At 34.9% G+C, this 24,315-nt stretch overlaps 1 pseudogene; it reads left to right on the plus strand.

Moving 5' to 3' along the window:
* The first annotated feature begins 12,883 nt into the window (after nt 1-12,883).
* LOC123648149 lies at nt 12,884-13,745 on the plus strand (annotated as a pseudogene).
* The last annotated feature ends 10,570 nt before the right edge of the window (nt 13,746-24,315 follow it).

Genomic DNA, 24,315 nt, shown 5'->3' on the forward strand with positions numbered 1-24,315 from the left:
AACAAGAGATCCAAATCCATTTTCTTTCATTGCTGGAATTTTAAGATTCTAAAGACTACAAAGAAGTATCTTTTTTCCTCAAAACCTTAATTCTAAGTACATTTTGATTTTCTAGATGTCTAAATGATTGGGTAAGAATTTAGATTCTGGGGTAAATCATAAAGCATGCTTAAATCATGATTGAACTAAGCATGAATTATATTTCTGACACTTTTACATTAATAGAAGATAATGGGCAAATAACTTAGGTTTCAATACCTCAGTTCCCCTTTATTTAACATGGTGATAAAAATGAGTAATTCACAAGGTAATTATAAAGATAAATAAGTTAATATAAACACAACATAATTGCATGTTTTATTATTAATCCCACTACTAAATTTATTATTAAATGAGATAATCTATATAGAGTAGCTGGTACAATTATTATTATTTGGTTGCTATATTAGTTCATTTCCCAGTTAACGAGTAATTGTCTCAATTTACAATTAATTGTAATGACATCTTTGGAAGACAGATTTCAAATTCAATGTTACTTTAGTAAATATGAAGGAAAGATATAAACAGACTACAGCTACACCAATTAGAATGGTTGAAAAGTGAAGGAAGGAGGAAAGATTAACTATATTTGGGAACAATGGAAAAAGTATCAGGGTACAAAAAGAAACCCCATATGGTAGATTGGCAGTGCAAGCATCACAGTTTCAAAGGCAAAGTTAAGGCTATGGTACAAAATGAAGGACACAGTATGTAAGAACCATGAGGTAATCTTCCTAATGAACAGACAACTTGTCAAACCCTTCCTGGAATTCTGCAGCATGTCCATGACTCCCAATCTAAGAAGAATGTGAAAACTTGAAGAGAGTTCAGAGGACAGCCACAAAGATAATGAATTGGTTGTAAAGTAAGACCTACAAGAAAAGGTGAAAAGATCTGGAATTATTCAACTTGGAAGCAAGAACTTAGAGGTTATTTAAATCCTCAAGTTAAAAATAGATGGTATCCATCCCATGCTTCTCCATTGATTATATGGAAGAAATCAGTTTAAATCTGAGGAAAGAACATTTATAAAATTTCAACAATAATTTAACAAGCTGGTTCCTTACACATCATTAAGGGATCCTGAGAGTGGTTTCCAAAATGTACGTGCTCCTTTAAGTTGTGTAATTTATTTACATATTTATTTTAGTGAGCTGTGAATGTGCAGTCTTTGATGAAGAAGAGAAATGGCCTGTGTGACCCGGCAGGGGTCTTTCCAGTCTTAAATTCCACTGAAATCCAGAGTTAAGTATTAATAGGCCACTAAATCACTGCCACATTTCTAGCCTCGCCTCTCACTCATTTGTTTCAGAACTGTGGGAGTGAGAAGGAAGTTGAGGCCATTTGGAACAAGGTGAAACTGGGAGCAGGGGCAAGACTGGGGGTGGAGAGGAGGCGGGAAGGTGCAGCATTTGGGAGAAGAGCATTCCAGACCGAGAGGCAGCAGTTTCCAGGCATACATGTGAGAAAGAGAGAGTGTTACACATGCAGGCAATGGGGCATAATTTGGGTGTGGGTTAAACATATTGTGCATGAACAAGGTGGTAGAAGATGGAAGATGCTGGAGAGATTGGCTGACAGGAAATCATACAGAGGTTTTAGCTTCATGATAAAGGTGATCTTCAACTCTTAGGTGTGAAGGCTTGAAGGGTATTTATTAGGGAACTGCTCTGATTAGATTTCTGTTTCAGGAAAATCACATTGACAAAAATGTGAATGAGATTACAGACAGGAGGCACTGGGTATAGATCCAGCCAGTTAATTTGAGAGATAATAAGGATCCAAACTAACTCATAGTGGGCATAGGGAAGGAAAGCAAAAGCAAGGGTTATTTAGGAAAGTTGGGTCTGGGATAATTGTTAGTTTGATACCTTCAGCATCTAGGAAAAAAATGAAAATTTATAAAGGAAAGACGGTACTTAGTGATACAGAGCTTCCATTGAGTTATTTTCTTATCAATTTATTCAACAAATGAGTGATTACTACGAATCAAGCCTTATATTAAGTACTAAGGACACCAGGATGTTTTTCAGTACATAAATATATGACCTGGTTTTCTTGGGACAGTCCTGGTTGATACATTCTATCCTTATCCATTGATGGATGAATGGCTAAACAAAATGTGGTGGTTCCAAAAGTGGAACATTATTCTGCCTTAAAAAGGAAGGGAATTCTTCCTTTTATATATATATGTTTGCTGGCTATTATTCTGTCTTCTTTTGAAAAGTTTCTGTTCATATCCTTTGCCCTTTTATTGATGGGGTTCTTTTATTTTTCCCTGTTGATTTTTTTGAGTTCTAGATAGATTCTTGTTATCTGCTTTTTATCAGATGTGCAGAAAGCAAATATTTTCTTCCAATTTGTAGGCTGTCTATTCCCTCTAATGATAGTTTCCTTGGCTGTGAAGAAGTTTTTAATTTGATCAGGTCCCATTTATTTATTTTTGTTGCTGCTGTGATTGCTTTGGGAGTCTTCATAAATGCTTTGCCTAGGCCAATGTCTGAAAGAGTCTCCCCCACATTTTCTTCTTGGATTCTTAAGGTCTATTATCCATTGTGAATTGATTTTTGTAAGAGGTGAGAGGTGGGGATCCAGTTTCAATCTTCTGCATGTGGTTATCCAGTTTTCCCAGCACCATTTATTGAAAAGAGATTCTTTTCCCCAGTGTATATTTTTGTCTGCTTTGTCAAAGATTAGAGGACAATATGAGGATGGTTTCATTTCTGAGTTCTCAGTTCTGTTCCAAAGGTCTATGTCTCTATTCTTGTGCCAGAACAATGCTGTTTTGGTTACTATGGCCTTGTAGTAAAACTTAAAGTCTTGTAGACAGATACCTTCCAGTTTGTTCTTTTTGTTTAAGATTGATTTGGCTATACGATGTCTTTTCTCGTTCCATACAAAGCATAGAATTATTTTTTCTAGATCTGTAAAGAATGATGATGGTACTTTAGGGATTGCATTAATTCTGTAGATCGCTTTGGGTAGTATGGACATTTTAACAATGTTGAGTCTACCAATCCATGAGCAAGGTAGATTTTTCCATCTGTTTGTATCTTCTACAATTTCTTTTCTTAGTGTTTCACAGTTCTCCCTGAATATGTCTCTCACCTCTTTTGTTAAATATATTCCTAGATATTTAATTTTCTTTGAAGCTATTGTAAAAGGTGCTATATTTTTATTTGATTTTTGGCTTGACTGTTATTGGCGTATATGAATGCTACTAATTTGTGTGCATTGATTTTGTATCCTGAGACTTTACTGAATTCATTTATCAATTTCAGGAGTCTCTTGGTTGAATCCTTGGGGTTTTCTAGATATCATCAGCAAAGAGTGAGAGTTTGATCTCTTCTGCCCCTGTTTGGATGCCCTTAATTCCCCTCTCTTGTCTAATTGCTCTAGCAAGGACTTTAAGTTAAAATCAGGAGACAAAATTTTATAGTTTCTTGAATTTTCAAAAATACTTCATGTAATTTTAGAATAGCCTCTAAAGCATGATATCAAAAATTTGAAAATGGTGGTTTTTGTTTTGTTTGGGTATTATTGATGATTTAAATTTTTAAATCCATGCCTTTCTGAATTTTCTAAATTTTCCAAACATGTCATCTATTACTTTTCTAAGCAGGAAAATAAAAAAGTTTATGAAACTCCATTTCTCTATGTATGCTAATTAGGTATCACTTATTAGATGCAATATTGCAAAATACTCTTACCCTCAAATTATTTGCAGCATTTGTGTGCCTGAGTTCTCCTTTAGTATTTAAAAGACATTGTTATATATATTACATTATTCATACACATATATAAATACATGTGTATATGCATATGTGTGTATAAATACACACATACATATATACATATATTTACATTTGTGGTAAATGCCAAAATGTCATTGTGACATCACCATCTTAATTAAAATGGTTATTCTATCATTCATATTTCAAAATTTATGTACTGATATCTACAATTTTCAAATTCACTGACATGACAATTATTTGTAAATTCCAGCCAGATAAAATGTAAGCAAAACAAAACCAAGCAAAACAGAACAAACCAACAACCAGCACATAAGATGTCAGCAAATATAACAGAAGTGTTATTTCAGGAACATAGTTTGTTTTTCCTAATTTTTCTATTGGAACAACATAAGGCAAGTCTCAACTGCATCCAAAAACCAGAACAGTCTATGATATCATGAAACATTAGATGGAAAAACATAAAGTTCTATACCAAATAGCTAGTAATAATTATAAATTTTATGTCTAAAAAACGAAAAAACCTTAAATAAGATCTATTGGCAGTAAATAATTCTGCCAATATCCTTTACAGTAAAGGTATTCCTCCAGTAATTTTCACTATTAATTACAGTAGCAAGCATTTTCATAATCTGTTGTTAATTCTGCAGTGTTTGGATGAACTTGGTTCTGACACATGCCTTTTTGCCTTTTTTGCCTACGACCAACAGAATGAACTACTTGCTTAGGTTATGCTGTGTCAAACTGCTAAAGTGTTTATATATACGCTGCAAACAATACATGTCTTAAACACATTTTATATTACTTTTTTCATCCATAATAAAACATATAAAATTATTTGGTATAGGAATGTAAATGGAAAAAACATGTGCAGATTGAAAATTTTTAATAATGACAAAAATTAAATTGTTTTGCTGAAGTATAGTCTATTACAATATTAAAAACAATTTCTTTTTCTCATCGACTGCTTTTCCTGTTTCCACTACTTATATAGGCATATGAGTAGAAATTTCAATTAGGTTGGTTGTTTTACAAATGCTTTGAGACCAACAATTTACTTTCAGTCTTTTCCTCAATATGTGCATGCGAAAGTGAAAATAAAATTAATCTGATATTTTGTTATATATATGTATATAAACAGAATCTAGATTCTTTTATGTGTAAGATAATTAATGCTTAGAAATCATCCAAAAAGGAAATGTATAATTATGTGTAAGCACTGATAACATTTCTGACTCAAAAAATTACCTGCCTGATGAATAAAATACATTATTTACTTATTGTAGTATAAGTTCTTTTTATTTGTGTTAATTTGAACTTTCAAGTAATTTTCAATAAGTTTGATTTCAACTTCAAATATGTTTGTTTGAAAAACAAACTCATTTTTCAATTCCAGTGAACATACGGTATACCATTATTAGTGTCTTTTGCTAACTCTTTGAATGATAAGTTTAGTAATTATAATATTTTCCAAATAAATATAAAATAAAATCCATTCCAACTAGTCATATGATTCTGCTATTTATACAAAAAATTTAGCTAAGAATAAACTATATTTTCCAAGGAATTATAAACTGTTGCAATTTTAATGAATTATGAAATGAAAAATGGGAGATTGATGTACAAAATGAATAAATTGCTTTTTTTAATGTAGGTAAATTGTTCTAGAATAAAAATTGACTCATTAAAATGTAAGATAAAGCTGAGTTTTGTGCTCATCAGCTTTGAATAATATTTTATGAGACAATATCTTTTTGTACAATGTGAAAAACTTGTAAAAACTTTAATTGTATTATGCTTTCAGCTGCCATTCACTCATTTTTTTGCAAGTTAATATGTGTATGTTGAATTTTATAGCAAACAAATTCCTGAAAGTATTACAAGAGAATTGGGATTTGATAAAATGCTGTGGATTTCCAGCCTGAAACAGGGTAGGCTGAAGCCTACAATAAATACTGTGCATCTAAGAGTTTAAACTCTGTGCAACTAAGTAGCTTAGAAATGTTAGAATTTTTTTTCAAAATAATAATGTCAAGTAAATTGTTTTTATTTTGTACCTTGTTACATATGAGACAGATTGAGAGAGAAAGACAAAGAGATAAACATATACAAGGACATGTACCTACTATACTTGGTAGCAGGCGTGCGCTTGAGGGCCAGAGCTGGGCCCAGAGGAAGGGTTAAAGGGCTACCATATGGAGTCTAAAGTACTGGAGAGCTTTTCAATTCTAAGTGCTACCGTGGGGCTCATAGTAACCTTCATTGTTGAAAAGGAGTCACCAGCTGGATCAAGATTTGTAACCACATTAGAAGCAAGTTTTCTAGTTGTCAGTGCTTGGGGCAAAAGATTGTTAGAAGTGAACAGCTGTGTCCTTAGAGAAAAGAGATCAGCTTTGGTGAATTCTGTGACACGTCTGTCACTGAGGGAAGGTTTGATAAGGGCTACACAGATGAGGATATTAAATATATCTTCAAGGTCAAAAGGGAAAAATGAAGGTGAATTTTGAAAACTTCTAGGATTGTTCCGTTAAAAGAAACTAATGTAAAATAATTCTTGCAGTATGTGTTTAGAGAAAGGCAACAGCACACAATTTGATCATTATTCGGTTATGACAGTATGCAATAAGTTGTTAGGTAGATCTAGGTCTTTATTTAGCACTTTGAGTGCTAAATTTGTCAGTCTGACCTAAAAACTACAACCAAATATTCTTTGTACAAGTAGAGCTATGTGCTATATTCTTAGCTCTACATAATGGTAAGAATAAGAAGAATATAAATTTCTAAAAATGTGTACTATAAATACTATATTATTTTTAGTGATGCTCACTGTTGAATACCCAACTGAAAGAGTGGCCATTAATTTGGATTGGAGTCAGTAAACATACACCTTTAGTGTAGCTAACCCCATATTGATCACATTTTTTTTTCATTCTGCATTGCCAAATTCATGACCTAAACAAACAGCACGAAAAAAGTAAATGTAGGTGAGAATAAGGCTTAAGATTTCCTTAGGAGCAGTCAGAAATTGTACGTGAAAGATGGAGCAGGGAGAGAAAAAAGAGAGGGATAGAGAGGAAGAGAGAGAGAGAGAGAGAGAGAAAGAGAGAGAGAGAGAGGAAGGGAGAGAGAGGGAGAGTGTGTGAGTACATTGGCTAAAGGAACTAAGAGATGCTAAGAAAGAAACAATATAAAATATGTAGCCACTTAACGTTTATTACTGGTATTACACTTTTTATCAGTTTTTCCTATAAGACATTCATTAGCAATGAGTGTGCTATGAGAGATCTTCTTGAGTCATCCTTTGTTTTTTGTCAAGTATGAATAGAACACTATGTATGTACCTGCATTAAGCAGGGATTATTTTCTATGACAAAATGTTCCATCAGTACTGATGAGGTGCTCAGAGTATCCATGTTGTTGGCATTCAATAAATGCTTAATAATATTAATAATACCACAGATAACATGCAATTTAAGGAACAAAATTGGCCTTTACATATTTTTCTCTTTTGCAAAGAATACAATGTCTTCCCTGGCCCTTTTTTGTCTGATGTTCTGTGAACATTTTCCCATTAATGTGAGGGTAGCTCTACTTTGATGAATGCTTCTGCTGTACTCAGGAAGATGAAAAATAGGCCAGATCATAATCACTTGAGTTATGTTCACGGGAAGGAATGCTATAGGTTCTCAAAACATTTTACTCATAATGTCTAATGAAGCTAGTTTTGTTTTCTTGATGTTCTCTACAGTCCTTGATGCTAGATGGAGTATTTGTTATGATGAATCATGTGGCTAATTGCAGATGTAAGAGCGAGATGGAGCAGAACAAATTATTTGAAGTAAGATTATTGCTTTATGGATATATATTAAAGATATGACAATAATCTTTAAAAAAAATAGTCTAATGGTTGTCAAATAGGCATCTAAGAAGCTGAATATATTATATGTAAAAAAAAGAAATTGTGATAAAATTAAAGCAATAACATGGAAGAATAAAAGAAATACAAGAGTAAGTTTATACTTTGGCAAATTACACTTGAAATTATATATATATATATATACAAATAATTTGGTCATATAATAAACATATGATCATGATAGGATATTTAAAAGTTTGCTAAATAGTTTATAATTATAAAATCAATTTATCTGACATGTTGTGAAGTTGTGTCAAATATTTTCATAGTCTTATAAGAGAATTTAATCTTAAATTACCATGGCTATCATCATTAAACTCTAGTGAGTTGTAGAGGGCAATCTACATATGCCTGATTTCTCTTCAAGGAGCTGATACATTCTTATTGGAAGTATTTATATCTGATTTCTTTCTCAGGGTTCTTTGTCACTTGTGATTACTTGCTTGGATTTCCCATATTTCAATGTCTAAGAAGCCCTAAATTCATTCAAAACACCATGATAAAGGGCAGTGATCAGAGAGAAAAGACTCAACCCCTTTTTTTGTTACTCAATGATCTATTGCATGGAGTTAGTTACTACAGCTCTCAGGGACAAATTCGGACTTCTTCTATTCTTATAAATAAAGTTTTATGAAAACATAACTATGCTCCTTCATATATACATTGTCAATGTCTGCTTCCTCCCTACAGGGTAGAACTGTGTCCTTGGGACAGAGATCTTATGGTCTGCAAAGCCTAAAATATTTACTATCTGGTCCTTTATAGAAGTTTCAGGACTCCAGATTTATTCTAATAAAGTAGCTAAATTGTCTTACAATCTAACTCCAGCACTCCCTCCCAATCTTTTTTCTTCTTTTCATTCTCCCTTAAAAATACCTACATCTAATCCCCTGCCTACTATTCAGTGACTGACTAGATAGGTCTTAAAAGGTCAACTGCCATGGCTCATTCCTGTAATCCTCGCACATTCGGAAGCCAAAGCAGGAGGGTCAGTTAAGGCCAGGAGTTCAAGACCAGCCTGAGCAACATAGCAAGATCCTGTCTCTACAAGAAAAAAAAATTAACTGAGCAGGGTGTCACACACCTCTAGTCCCAGCTACTTGGGAAGCTAAGGCAAGAGGATTGCTTGAGGTCAGGAATTCAAGGTTATAGTGAGCTGTAATTTCACCACTGTACTCCAGCTTGGGCAACAAGGCAAGACCTTGTCTCTATAAAAAAAAGGGCTTTTAAAGGAGCTGTCATTTGAGAAAACATTCAAAAAAGGCCTAAAATAATGTTTATGTTTGAATGACTTTCAGATATAGCCAACAAATTCTAAGACTAATTAATTTTAAATGATATTTTAAAATAATAGCAGCCATGTATACAACACTTATTAATCGCCAGTTCTAGTTCTAAATATATTGCTTATATTATTTAATCTTCACCACAACCTCTTGGAGAGAAGTGTCATCATCGTCATCTGTTTTGGGGGAATGAGGAAATTTAGGCACAGAGATTTTAAGTAATTTACCTAAAGTAACACAGCTGAATGGGAGGCAGAAATGAAATTGGGATCCAGGCCAGCTGGATAAGCAGTAGGGTCTATGGCCTCAGTGTACATCTCTTGGACAATGAATGTGCATTATCATTCAGTGAACACTGTTAGGACCCTGAAAGCATCACTACCTCTTGTGTGCACACATTGCCATAAAGCTTCAATGAAAGCAAGGTAAAATGCTAACAATCGAGTAAGAGATTGTCATCTAATACATGGAGATATCCTATGTCTCTTACTTTCTAGTGCTTGGCAATAGAGGAAAACATTAAAAGAACACTTGAATGTGGAGAAGTAGGAAGACAAGAAACGGGGTGATACTTTGGACTTTATATAACACTGAATTGAAATTGAAAATGAGGTTAAATATTCTCCAGACAGCAAACAATTTCTTTAGAAGACAGAGATGGGGCATTTCAAGTTCTTTTATCACAAATGTCACGAGCAAATGTCATAAATAAAATAATTTTACTATTACATGCGATTTTCAGATGAGGCAATCAAAGATGAAGCACAGAAAAATTAGCAAACCTATAGCAATAAGTAACAGAGACAAATTTACTTAAATGATGGCTAAGAGAATCAAATAAGAAAGAATGAATTCTGTTCAACTACAGAAAATAAACTATCACTGGAAAAAACTTCTAAAAGTTAGAAGAAATTATATTATTCAGACATTATTAAAATTAATCAACGTAATACTTGGATAAACTTGGAAAAATGACCCTCTTTCTAATTTTAGAGTAAGTCATATTATTTACTCTTATTATAAGAAAAAAGATGTGTCAGTAAAACATCTTGAGAATTCTCTAGTTTATAAATTTTTCTTTTTTTGGTGGGAATGTACCTAAACTAATCAAAACATAAAAAATTAACTCACCTTTAAACTCACCTAATTAATTTTAATTTATGGACATTTCATTATAATCTATAATCTGAGAATCTCTTCTTAGTATTTGACTCACAAAAATAAAATATTACAACTACTTTTTTCCTAGGAAATTATCTAATGAACTAAATGAGAGCAACAATGTTTCCTTTTTAAAACTAAGCTCTGAAAGAAGCTGAACTTCTGTTGTTTGATATGGCTAGTACTCAATTAAGTGTATGCTATATCATTGTGCAGTCATTTTGAAAGTGAGAAATGCTATTGATTCAAAAAATTACTGTGTTTTACATTTAATAAAAAATATTGGCTATTGAGATCAAATTTATTTTTGTTTCCAAATGAATGAAACAAGAATGAAATTTTGCTACAATAGCTGTTTTTGTAATACACATTCAAAAAATAATTAAACATTCGTATGTGATGGAGGGTTAAATCTTTTTAAAAGGGTTTAAAGTACAACCACTCACAACTAAGCTGGCCTTTGTCAACATGCACTTGACATCTGAATGAGTCTATTCTCTGTGTGGTGAGGGGTCAGCACAATAAAATGGCTGTCATTGAATCATCAAGTGGTTTTGGAGAATACTACCAAAATGCTGTCTAGGTGTCCTAACACTGATCTGTGGAAAGGCCACTTTCACCTGAGTGACCTATGAAACCTATGAAACCTACTGGTCAACAAGACACAAAGAATAGTTAACAAGCCCAGAGACATTAAATATTGAAGCAGCTCTTCCTTGGCCAGTGCTTTGTATTTAACCAAAGTCTTCTACAGGAGCATTGTTAGATCTGTTTTAGAACCATGGAAAGAATGTCAACTTGATACCCTTGGATGGATAAGCATTTTCTGTCCAAATCCCATCTTGATTCAACCATAAAAACTTTATTATGCTCATTATTTTTACTATCATTTCTGTTCTTGTTTAAATTGGGTCATTTGTAAGATTTCCATTGAAGAAAGAGATTAGGCACTTAATAGACTAAAAAGCCACTTCACTAAAGAAATAAATTCATTTCTCAGACTATCTAAATATTTCACATAGTTATATGATAAATAAATTTTTATATTATAAGGTGGTTTGATATAATAGAATAACTTTAAAAACAAAATATATCTTCAAAGGTCTGCTTTAAATATGAGGCAGAGTACAGTACAAACTGCATGCAATTTCAGAATTACATATAATATTTTGTTAAAAAATGATATAATTATTTAGATTTAGGATTTTTATAAAATGCTTCAATTAATGATTACTTTGGAAAAAACTTGTGTATTATAGAAACACAAATACTAAAGATCATCTGTAACAAATTTTTGTAAAATATATTGAATAACAAAAACTATAGATAGCAAATATTGGCCTGCTTTACCACAAAGGTAGATAGATTGGTTGAGAGGCCTATGATGAATTATTTGCAATTAATCTGCCATAAAATTCTTAAATTCCAAAAATTTATAAAGCAAATGCATGAGCATTTAGAAGCCAACAGTTTCCGTAGAGTAGGTCATACTCTTACTAGCACATCTTGGTATAGTCTGCAAAGCATGAAGAGCCCTCATATTTACATCAGATGTTTAAACTTATGTATGGCCTCTTCCTCAGTTTAACCTCTCCTTTTGGCTTCCTACTCAAAAAGGTTCTTATTGTTCATTGTTAACCACAGTTATGACTAAAGCAAATTTCTTTTCACTAGTTTGGTCCTACAAAATCTTTACTGGCCAGGCTACAAGAGGGGGGTCTTCAGGCAAGTTTAAAAAATCAAATTTTCATTTGTAATAGGTAATCTAAACCTGGACATCAAGAGTCTGTTTTGAACATAGTATTTTAGACACAGTGTATCTTGAATTCACCGAGGTGCCTGATATCCTGGTGGTTCTACAGGATTAAATGTAATTTGCTAGAAGTGTTCAATTAGAATGAAGAAAATTAAATGCAGAAGAAAAGTCATAGCAAGCTATAGGCTTGGTAACTGTGCCCTTGGTCATAAGTTTTGGTAGAAATTAGATTGGTGTTTGTACCATTGTATCATATTAGTCGTTTCTATTCCTGATTCATCTCCAACATGCACTCATTAGTTCACAGGACATCAAGGACTTGGCATGTGCCAGGCACAGTGCTGATGCTACGTGTCACAGTGGTGAATTGGCAGCAGTGGCCCCTCCCTCATGAAGTTTATAGTATTATAAAGTATTTCAAGGTGGAAAGTATATCATATTCATTTAATTATATCAAAGTATACACAACAGATGCTTAATAAGTACTTATGAATCTTGATTGAAAAGTTACAGGGTATGTACATCACATTTTCAAAATTTTGGATGCTGTTGGAGATATACTCAATGTATCCAATAAAAGACTACTGATTTAAACAGTTTTTAAAATCTGGATTTTTTTCAATTTCAAATTGCAGTAAATAGGATTAAATTTATAGAGAAGTGCTTTTAAATAACACTCAAGGTAGGAATAGTGTTGAGTGGGCCCAAGGAGCCAAAGGACATTCTAGGCTGCCAGGTGCTGTTGGTCAGCACGAGGGCTGGGCTGAGGTGTGCTGGTACCACAAGGCACAAATATTTAAGACATTATAGCATCTGAAACCCACAATGCTATAAAACAGAATTTTTGCTCAGGTGCAGTGGGGCATAGCTATAATCCCAGGTACTTAGAAGGCTGAGGGTGGAGGATCACCGGTTCGAGCCCAGCCTGGGCAACATAACAAGAGCCCAATTCCATAAAAACAAAAAGTAACTTTGTAATGCTATTGAGGATTATTACATTCATTTTCCTAGGAAAAGGATCTCTAATTTTTCTAATAAGAACACAAAGGAGGTTAAGAAATCTCCAAAACAGTTGGCTGTTTACATAAATTGAACAGTTGGACGAGCTGTAGAAAGCCAAGATAAACAATGTAAGATGATCTATCACAGAAGGGAACTTCATCACCGTTTTCCAAATTCTTGTTACAGAAAAAACAATCCCCTAGAAGTGGAGGTGGTGACATGGCAAATAAAGAAAATGAACTGCTTGTGCAGGCCACCTGCCTGAAAAATTATGCCATGATAATTGAACATATTTGTGTAATAACTACAGTGATTCTAGTTCTTCACAGAGAGAAAGCCCATCATCAAAATATAGGTTTTTTTCTGAGGTTTCTCAGGACCGTGAAACAAATGGCCAAAGTTTTGTTCAGCAGGAATTTGTGATTAAATGTAACTTTAACTATCTGGAGAAAGTGTGAACTTGTAGCTTATTTGGTGAGGACAGAAGATCTTGGAATTGTGGTAGATTGCCTTTCTGTGCTCACCAAAAGTTTACAGGAAGAAAAACGATCTATCTCACTTGGCCGCTGTGTAGACTTGTTGCCTCTAGTAAAGTCACTACTCAAGAGCAAATTTGAAGAATATGTAACAGCTGGTTTAAATTGGCTACAAGCAGTCATAAAAAGGTGGTGGTCGGAACTGTTATCCAAAACAGAAATTATAAATGATGGAAATAGATTTTAAAACAACAATTAAGTGGATTGTGGGAACAGGAAAACCTTCTTACTTTTATTCCAGGATATACTGGTAACATAGCTGGGGATGTAGATGCTTATTTATTACAGTTACATTGAGAGATTTCATCCATTCAAGAGTATTTGGTTATTCTAAACGTCCCTGGGCTATATGATTTACAAAAAAATAAAGGTCTCATCCGAGAACTGTGAACTGTGAAAGAAATCAAAACCATCTTTTCTTTTAAAAAGCCACCATAGTAAAACAACTAGTGAACAACCTAACAACCTACTTCACGTTAAAGTGAAAAGGTATCCAAAAGCAGCAGCTTCCACTTCAAGGGTGAAAGTGCACTATGAAGATTGTTCGCCTTTGCTGCATTTGGGATTTATACGGTTATTTGGTAACACTGTTTAATAACTACTGAGTCTTAATGCAATCCTGCATAAAGAATATAATTTATACTATTTGAAAAAATAAGATAAGACTTATTAGTAGGAACCACAAAGGCCAATCATCATTAACTTTTTAAGATTGTGTTTTATTAAAAACATTTAAATGCGTGCTGCCATTTTCTTTTGTCAAAAAGATTGAAAGTTTAAAACACCGTAGCACAAATCGAAATTAATTTTTTTGTCCACACTGAGATACTGTATAATAGGATTTGGAAAGTGATCTAGAGTAACCTAAGGCTAATTATTATGTCATTAGCTTAAATCTACATTGTGGTTCATCCCCCTCAGGTAGGGCTTTTAGAGAAGGAGCTCGCATACACAGATACAACCTTGAGAACACCTCTTAATCATTTGGTAACATCCCACACCTCCTGAAAGCCCTTCCCCAGAATAAGCCAATAAAAGGAAACAACTTGAGAATTCCCAGAGAGGGAGAATCAGTAAGTTAGTGAGTCAGTATCTCTCTCTCCACTCGAGTAGACAGACCAGTTTCATTTTATAATAAAAAGCTACTTTTGTGATACTGCTTCCTGCTTGTGGTCACTTGGTCACACCAGCCCTGCTTGTGATTTTTTTCCAAGCAAGGAGCCAAAGAACTAGGATAACAGTCTGCCAAGAGGCTGGACCTGACACTTCGGTGTGTCTGGTCATTCTTCAGCCAAGAGAACACCAAGAATGAAGAGAAGACTGCCACCCTGACATTTATATATGGTATGGCTCCAAATGAAAGACATTTATTAAGAATTAGACAGTTGATTCCAAGGATCAGAATCAGGACTGGAGGAAGTTTTGAAAATGTCAGGTACTACTTTCCTAAGGAAGTCTGTGAGAGAAGATGAGGGAAGGCCTGAAGACCGAGGGAAGGTGTCTGTAGGTCACTGAGGGCGGAGTGTCCCAGTCCCTCTTACTAGGAGTGGGAAAGTCATTTGTAGGAGATAAAGCTATAGATCAGAAACCTGAAAAGCAGGACATCAAGGTGCTAAAATGAGAATGATTTGGTTACAGACAACTGGAAAGTTTAATAGAAACAGGTATTATGTCAAATGTACAGTATCTAGAGAGGGGACAAGGCTTGAATAGCGAGCCCAGATTGGGGAAATCCTGTGACTGTCATTTTCCAACCATAGCATTCCTTTTATGTAAAGTTCTAACTATATTTGTGCATCAGGTATGGGTTCTTAAAGCAACATGATTCCTGGAGGGACTAAAGCATGATTTGGTTTAATTTATCAAATAAGTATACATGTTCTAGTAAGTAAAGTTGTTTAAAAGTATGAGATTCCTTGTTTCCTATTGCTGGAAGAACTCTGAGCAAGGTGTACCTCTGAATTCTCCAAGATGTGAGAGTTTTTCTTAATGACTGTCCTAGAAAGGTTATTTCACACACTACATTTTAAATTTGAGGTTTTAACCAAAGCATGGAAGGAGTCTTATTTTGTGTGTTCGAAATTAAGATGTCATTACTCCATCCACCGTGTATATGCTGCTGGCAAATTACCTTAACCCTTGGACTTCTGATTGTGTAGATTAAAAAAATCAATCCCTTATTTCGATATGGTGGTTGAAGGGTCTTTTATGCATTACCTAAGGATACAAGTTAGCATTTAGAAAAAAAATCTAGGAGTCAAGAATTTTGTAAACTAAACATAGAATCAAGTGTAGTGGCACAGTTTATGGCTTTTAAAACTTTGGGACAATCTTTTGCAACCTAGTTAACAACAATATTTTAAGAAAAATACTGACATCCAATATCCTAAATGAATTTGAAGATGTAAGTTGGTCCCTAATTATTATCTAAATGTAGGGTCAGTATATAAGCTTAACAATCCCTTTAGATAAAAACAAACCTTAAACCACTTACAACCAAAGGGTAAACGTGAAGACGACTAAATTTCAATAGTTCCCTTCAATAAATTTTCTCAAACTGGCTTGTGTTTTTTGCTTTCTGCTGCTATTTTTTGTTTTGTGTAGACTTTTTTTCGTCCCTTCCCCTGAGAGGAGTGTAGATTGGTGGGAGAGCTGGAAGTTCTCTGGGTTACAGGATAAATCCCGCTTGGCTGCCTGTGACCGCCTGATTTAGCAGCTGATAACACTGTGAAGCAATGCTCAGCACTCGCTCTTACAGTCTTTTATGTAATATAATATATATTTTTAAAATTGTTTGTAATTTTTTTAGCACTTTTGGGGCTGCTGGTGGTCTCTTTTTCAGGCTAAATAGACCAACTGCTGCTGCTAAAAGAGTTTATTCGGCCACCCACACTCGGAAGCACAACCTCCTCCTCCCTGTGCTTCCCTGAAGGAGCAGTCAGCAAGGCCTGTGCAGTAATAGCTGTGAGCAGCCTTCAGGCTCAGAAAAATGTCACAGCTTGATCCCTAGAGCCTCCAGTGCCCCCATTCAATCAGTGCTCAACTGCATGACGCACCCCTGAAACTTAAAATGAAAGCGCTGGATTCATGGCCAAAAATACAAACTCCCTATTGGCTCTTCCTGTGGGAGTTATCGAAGTTCTTGGTTAGCTCACAGACGGTTACCTACACTCTCCTTCTGTCCCACATAGCAAGGAAAAAACCGCATAACTATAACATTTTCTGCACAAAGGCCTTGACTGGGATGTAGAAAGACTTAAAAACAGCAGGTGCATACATTTTAAAAAAACATTTTGACAGATAAAGTCAAGTGATAAAACACAGTGAACTTATAATTATCTCCCCTATGGGAGGCAAGCAAACAAAGGGGATAGCCCAGAACAGGAGTATGCTAAACAATCAAATTTTATTTTATTTTCCTCTGAAACACCAGAATTTAAGAATGTGTGTGTGTGTATGTGTGTGGTGTGTGATTGTGTGTTCAGTAATAGTAAGGGGTGATAATTTTCAGGTCCAGATAAAGAAGAATGGGGAGAGTAATGATAGATTAAAATTTTGTTATAAATGTTTCCATCCCACACCAAGGCAAAAGAGACATGGCTGCCCCTGGAGGATCACATACAAAATGTCAGGTGGTCTGTGTGCATCTACACTACAGAGGCCTGGTGCAAAATGGACCAAGAGCTTTTGGCCATAGAGAAAGATACAGTAAGAGACACTCGTAGAAATTTGATCTCAATAATCATTAATACTAGCAGCATTTTTGATTACTAGACACCCTTAATATTCCTGGCATCCCAGTGACCTCTCATATTCTGAATTTATTTTCCCAATAAAGTCTCATTTTTCTAAACTTCCAAACTTTGCTGTTACTTCAGTAGAACTAAAAGTTCAGAAGGGAGTAATCCATTTCTATTACTTGCTGCTATATTTTTAAATTATCTATTTTTCCCACAGCACAGAGAAAATGTAATACAAGTGACATATAAGTAGAGATATATATTTTGGCATACATGTCAAATCTTGGCCCACAACCATTTTAGTTGATGATTAAATTTATCTTAACAGAACTTCAAGGGCCAATACCTGCTCTCTATTCAATAAATTATAAGACTCAATTATGCAAGCACCCTCCGCAGATCTTATTATTTTTAGAATCAGATTCACACCTGTTTTTACACATGAAACCTTTTCCAGTAATTTGAATTCATGTTAACTGAGTCTATTTTTACCTTTTTTAAAAATTTTAATTTACCATTTCGTTGTAAAATATGATTTATTTCTTGATTAGAGAGATTAACAGCAGTTCAGTGACTCTGAAGATCCATCTTCATTGCTGAGGACACTGGCATGCTGAAAAGTAAAGAAAGATCCTCAAGTTAAATAATCTTTATTCAAATAATTGAACAGTGATGGGCACGTACATGAATTCTTATTGAACAAATGAATGAATTTTCTCAAAATTTTACTCAAATAGAATTGTATATTTCTAAAAGCAAATGATATGGTGGATCATATTGATTTGCAGAAAAAAATCTACTATTTTATTAGGTAAAGAATAGCACAGAATTTAAGACATTTATTTTAACTCCAATAACCTTATTAGAGAGGGGAAAAAAAGAATTGTCTCTTATTTTCATGTACTGAAACTGACAAGATGGTTATAGAGACATCAACAAACAAGCAAAAGAAGGCAAGGCCCACATTTTTAATGAGGGTTTGTAGTATATGATTGATACACCTTTTATTTTAACTATTCCTTCCCCTTTTTCCTGATGTCACAAAAGATTTTGTATTCAAAAACAATAAGGAGCAGCCTCATGACAAGAATTGTGTAGTCCAGATGGTCTTCTTCCAACAAATTTTTGTAATAAATTGTTAATTTTTCCCACAGAGTTTTGAGAAGAGAATGATATAATCAGGATTGTGGAAGATGATAAAAGTAATAAAATGCCATGTGCACTGTATAAATGTTCTCTATGAGAATCTGTTAAGTCTTCACATATCATCATCATCACAAATCTATTTATCAAATACTTGCTGTGAGTTAGACATTCTTATACATGCATTATAAATATGAACTTAATGCCATGAGGTAGTTCTATTACTATCATCATCCCCATTTTATAGATGGTTAAACTGAGGCCTGCTAAATGAGCTTGCCCAATATTACTTAGCCAGGAAATAGGAAAGCCATGAGTCCAAAGCAGGCAGACTGCTCCAGAGTGGGTGTTCTCGACCACCATGCTGTTTCCTCTACTTTGCAAATTTAAATGAAAATTGGAACTAACCAATGAGCATGCATGTGAATAGAGGGAGATATAACTCAATGGAAACCAAACGGGGGAAGGAGGGAGGAGGGGAATGTGCAAAAACCTACGTAATGGGTACAATGAACACTGTCTGGGTGACAGGCACACTTATAATTCTGACTAAAGCATTACAAAAGCCATCCATATAACCAAAAACATTTGTATGCCTATAATACTTTCAAATAATAAAAAAGAAAAAAAACATGAAAAATTGCTTGTTGCTGGTCCTTTAAGTCTGAAGCAGTAGGTTTGCCACCTACTGTCCTCTTTGAACCCTTAGCAAAGTCTTGGTCCTTTGAGAGAGTTCAGTCAGTTTGGTCAAAGACCGATTTCTTATCATGTGTTTGTGAAGGAAGAGAATTCAGACTCTACATATAAGAAAAATCTAATGTTCATTTCTCATTTTCACAAAGTAAGCTGAATAAATCCATAGGGTTGATGCCTTGTAATAATCTCCCAAAATGTCAGTTTATCTTGGGAGGCAGCATGGTATAATGGAGAAGCTCTTTGGAGTAAGATAGACCTGAGGTGGAATCCCTGTCTGGCCACTTACTGCCTATCTGTCCTTGGGCATGTTTTCAAACTTCCATTGGCCAAAGTTTCCTCCTTTATAAAGGGAAGATACTAAAAGCATCATTCCCACATGGGGATGGAGAAGATAAAACAGTGCTGAAGGTATGGCTCGGCATGTGGCAAACCCTCCACAAGTCTTAGATGTTCTTCTTTTTAACTCCTGTTTCTTAGAGCTGTGGTGCTTAAATCTGGTTGCTCAATGAAACCTCTGTGGAGCTTCTAAACATCAAATGGCTGGACCCTAACTGCGAATGTCAGTTAAGCGCTGATAACACTTGCTTTATCCAACGTGCCCAGTTTTCTCGGGAGCTGATGAGAGCTCCTAGGATAGTCGATCTCCATTCAAGTTCTCTCCCCATCTCTTCTCACCTTGGAGAAAAAGAGGCAGCTAACACTGCTAGACAAAGTTTAAATATCCTTCAGATGATCACTGATCACAGTATTGCCTACTCCGACTCTGGCTGATCTTCAGGTCTATAGCTGGAGCAATGCCGGCTTAGCTATAGGTGCCTGGAGGAGTTAAGGTATTGTGCTGTACACACTGAGACTGTACTTTAGAGCTGCGGTCCCCAACCCTTGGGCCGCAGACTGGTAGTGGTCCATGGCCTGTTAGGGACCTGGTCACAGAGCTCCACCGCCCTCTCACCCTTCCACCCACTGTCTGTGGAAAAATTATATTACATAATATTTTCAATCACTGCAGTTTCTGGTATATATTATTACTTTGAGATTCCATTCTAGGCATTATTTTATTTTGGGGCTCAAAAACAGCACCCAAAAATGAAAGCCTTAAAAACAAAAGTTTTTATCTGACCTCTTGTCCTCCTGCTTCTCAGTCCCATTCTTCCCGGAGGCTGGTGAAAGAAACTAGAATCGCTCTTCTCCAAGGTGGGTCATAAAATCCAAAACCCCTTTATCTAAAAGCCAGCCATAAAATGTAAAATTATTGTGTATAAAAACTAGCCATAAAGAAATTATCTGACCTACCTTGTGTGACTGTAGGTCATAAGACTCCATTCCAGAGAGGGTCCTGTCCCTGCACCCAGAAGGAAGGGAGGCATGCTCTAAGAAGCCAAGAAGAATCTAGACAGACAGGTTTTGCTGGGTTTTTTTAGTCTATCAGCATTAAATCATACCCTTTTTGTCCAATCATATTTCTATATTACTGTTCATACTTTGTTGAACCGAAGCATAAAAATGGACAATTTTCCCTGTATCTTTGGGTCTTCATTCTGAAGGTGTCTGTGTATATACATTAAATAATTTGTTTTCTTTTTCTCCTATTAACCTTCCTCATGTCAGTGATTTTTCAGTGAAACTTTTGGGGCCAAGGTGCGTGGTTCCTACATGCACAGATATTAAGTAAAGCTTGATTAAGTTTTATATGTACATTCATTTACTACCATCTAGATCAAGATACAGAATATTGCCAGAACCCAGAAGGATCCCTTATGTCTTCTCCCAGCATTCCAACCTCTATCACAACAGACTAGGTATGCTGGTCTGAAACTGATACACGTGGAGTTAGGTAGTCATCTGGTTTCTGAATTCTTTCACACAACATTATTCTGTAAGACTCATTGTCTTAGTCTATTTTTCATTGCTATAAAGGGTGGTCAATTCACACTTCTATATTTGCTATTACCTTTACTGCTTTTTCATTCTCTACTGGCTCATTAAATTTATGGTTAATCTAAATTTGAAAGATAATTTGCATTTTACATACTTGATGGAATGTTATTCTACTTTGAAATGTATTAATTCTGTGTATTAAATATAAACTTGTGTAAGAAAGAAAAGTTTTCATAGCCCATAAAATTGTACTAAAATGTATCTGTCAATTTTAAAAAGATTGTCTTACATTTATCTATCCCACATTTTACTGAGGACTAAATGACATGAATTATGAGGAGTAAATAAATGTGTATGCATGTGCACATGCTTATATATCTGTCATGATGGAAATATCTATTTAAATTCAGAAAATCCAAGTTTGGTTCCAGTTCTTACTAATAAGTTGATCTCACTAAAGATAGTTAAATTCAATAAGCTTTGCCTCTTATTTATAAAACAGGGGTTATAGTAACATTTAATACATTATTGTAGACATGTATTAATTTTACTAACTCAATATCTAGTCCCCTTGCTTTTGGTAATAGCCTCTCTTATTAGGTTGTTTTCAAAAATGGCCACAATGACTCCCATCTCTGTATCCATCACCTTCACACGTGACATTGCAGGTACGCATGTACACCTCAAGAGAACTTGTATAATTTCTCTTCACTCTTTTGGAACTCTAAAGGGCCAAATGCCATTTGAATTGTCCAAGCTAGCCTTTTGGAAAATGAGACAGCCTGTGGAGCAGTGATATTCCCTCCCAACTAAACCATTTTAGACTGTCTACCTGACTTGGCAGACACATTGAGTGAGCCCATTCAAGCTGAGAAGATCCACCAAGATGAACTAGTCCAAACTGCAGGGCCACAGATTCATAAGACAAAAAAATAGTTGGTGTTTTAAATTACAAATTTTGAGGTGGTTTGTGGTTTGTTGCAGAACAGAGCCTATCTTAAAAAACAAATAAACAAACAACTCTGAATTTTCTAATCGTTACCATTTGCTTTAGTGAAAGGACCTATGATTCAGGTTGTTCTGAGGAGAATCACCTTTGGACCTTTTAGAGGAACTCTTGGCAGAGAGAAGCTCTTTTCATAGGGAGATTGCTATGTTAACAGAATGTCAGGTAAGAGACTGATGGTCACCTGACAGCCATTAAGGAAACACCACTCTCATAATGAAGGCTTCTTGGAAAAAGCAGAGATGAAAGGAAAATGGTGATAAATACTTGTTGGCATTGTTTGTGCAGATCCAATGATGTCTGAAAGTAATAGTGCTTATGAATCTTTCTGTTTCATAAGCCATTAATGTTAATTATAATTTAAGTGAGTTTAATTTGGCTTTTTGTTTTCTATAATTAAAAGTCCAAACTAATACACATGTTCATTATGAAATTAGAGCAGAAAAAAAATACAGTTATCCCTCATAAGCATGGGGGATTAGTTCCAGGCTCCCCCAACACCAAAATTCAAAAATTCTTAAGCCCCTTATATAAAATGGTGTAGTATTTGCATGTAATATACACACATCCTCCTGTGTACTTTAAATCATCTCTAGATTACTTATAATGTCTAGTACAATGCAAATGTTATGTAAATATTTGCATACCGTATTGTTTTTCATTTGTATTTTTATTGTTGTGTATTTTTTATTTTTATTATTTTTTAAAACATATTTTCAATCCACAGTTGGTTGAACCCATGCATACTGGGTGCAGAACCTGACTGTGTGTGTGTGTGTGTGTGTGTGTGTGTATGTATATGTATATAGAGAGCATAATGTTTATAAATTAGAGCAGAGGTTGACAAAAATGTTCTATAAAAAGCCAAATGGGAGATATTTTAGGCTTTGTGGTCCAAAAGGTCTCTGTTGAAACTATTCAACTCTATCATTGTAGTGGGAAAGCAGCCATAGACTACACATAAACAGATGAGCATGGCTGTGTTCCAACAAAGCTTTATTTAGAAAAGGAGGCTGTGGGAGTGACATCAATAAATAGCAGAGTCAGGACCTCCAAAAATTCTCTTTTCCATGACAGCGATAAAAAGTGGCAAAATTTTCAGAAGCAACTTCTTTTAGAACTCTAGATATTAATCAAAAGCTTACAGCAGGCCAGGAAGTGTATATAAAAATGAATGGCTGAATACCATAAGAACGATGACCACTGTGGCATTTTAACTTAACCTATTCTCATTGCCCCCTTCAGTCTGAGACATAGCCTTGAAAATTAGCAGCCTTCAAGCATAGTAAAAAACAGCAGCCTTGCAGCCACCAGAGGGGAAAGAATAAGATTGCAGTTTCTTCAAAACCTCATTCCCACAGGGTTGTCATTAACTGAATTGTCTAGAATGTATAATGTATAATTTATTAGATAATTTATTTATTAATAATAAATAATTTATTATTTCTTAGAATTTGATCTTGCCCAAAGAGAGACCTGGTGTTTGCCTAAACTTTTGGGAGATAATCAATGTCATACACTCCTGTCATCAAGAGGTGTCTTTGTTTAGACCAAAGGTTGGGCATACCAGATCTTAGAGTGATAAGAAGTTGGCAATACCTGGAAGTCTTAGGGTATTGACTGGCTATGCCAGAGACACAAACCATGTAATTAAGAAGTTGGGGAGAGTCTTTGAGTCACATGGTATCTGCCAACTTAGAGATCGAGTTCAGTCACATGGACAGTCACTCAATCAATCATGCATATGTAATGAAGCCCCAATAAAATCTCTGAATACCAAATCTCTGGTGAGCTTCTCTGGTTGACAATACTACATGTGTATTGTCTCACAACAATTCCAGGAATATATGTGTCTTGAGGACAACAGAAGCTTCACGTTTAGAACCTTCCCAGGCTCTGCTGTATATATCTCTTCCTTTGGTTGATTTTAATTTGTATTATTTCCTTGTAATAAAGTGCAATCATGATTATAACAGTTTTTATTGAGTTCTGTGAAGATTTGTAGCAAAGGATCAAATTTAGGGTGGTTTGGGGAATTACCCTAACCTGCACATGGTGTCAGAAGTTCTGGGCAGACTTGGCAGTTTGGAAGACTGTGCCCTCAAACTTTCAGTTTCTCTACTTCTAGGTGGTTTGTACCAGGGGTGGAGTGCATGCTTCCTAGAATGGCCCTGACTCACTGAAGCATGTGATTTAGAAAAAGAAAGAATAGGAGGGTAGGGGATAAAAAACCTTTGGGTGGTCCTGGGGTCTCCTATGGGATGGAACTGTAGCTGTTTTGTGATCAATTAATGAATGCAAAAGTTACCAATAGAATTTAGAAATGATGGATCAAGCCCCTGAGGAGTTAGTTCACTGGATGCACAATGAAATGCAAAGAAACATGAAATCAACTAATATATAA

The sequence above is a fragment of the Lemur catta genome, chromosome 12 (genome assembly GCF_020740605.2).
Source record: "Lemur catta isolate mLemCat1 chromosome 12, mLemCat1.pri, whole genome shotgun sequence".
In the NCBI taxonomy this organism is placed as follows: domain Eukaryota; kingdom Metazoa; phylum Chordata; class Mammalia; order Primates; family Lemuridae; genus Lemur; species Lemur catta.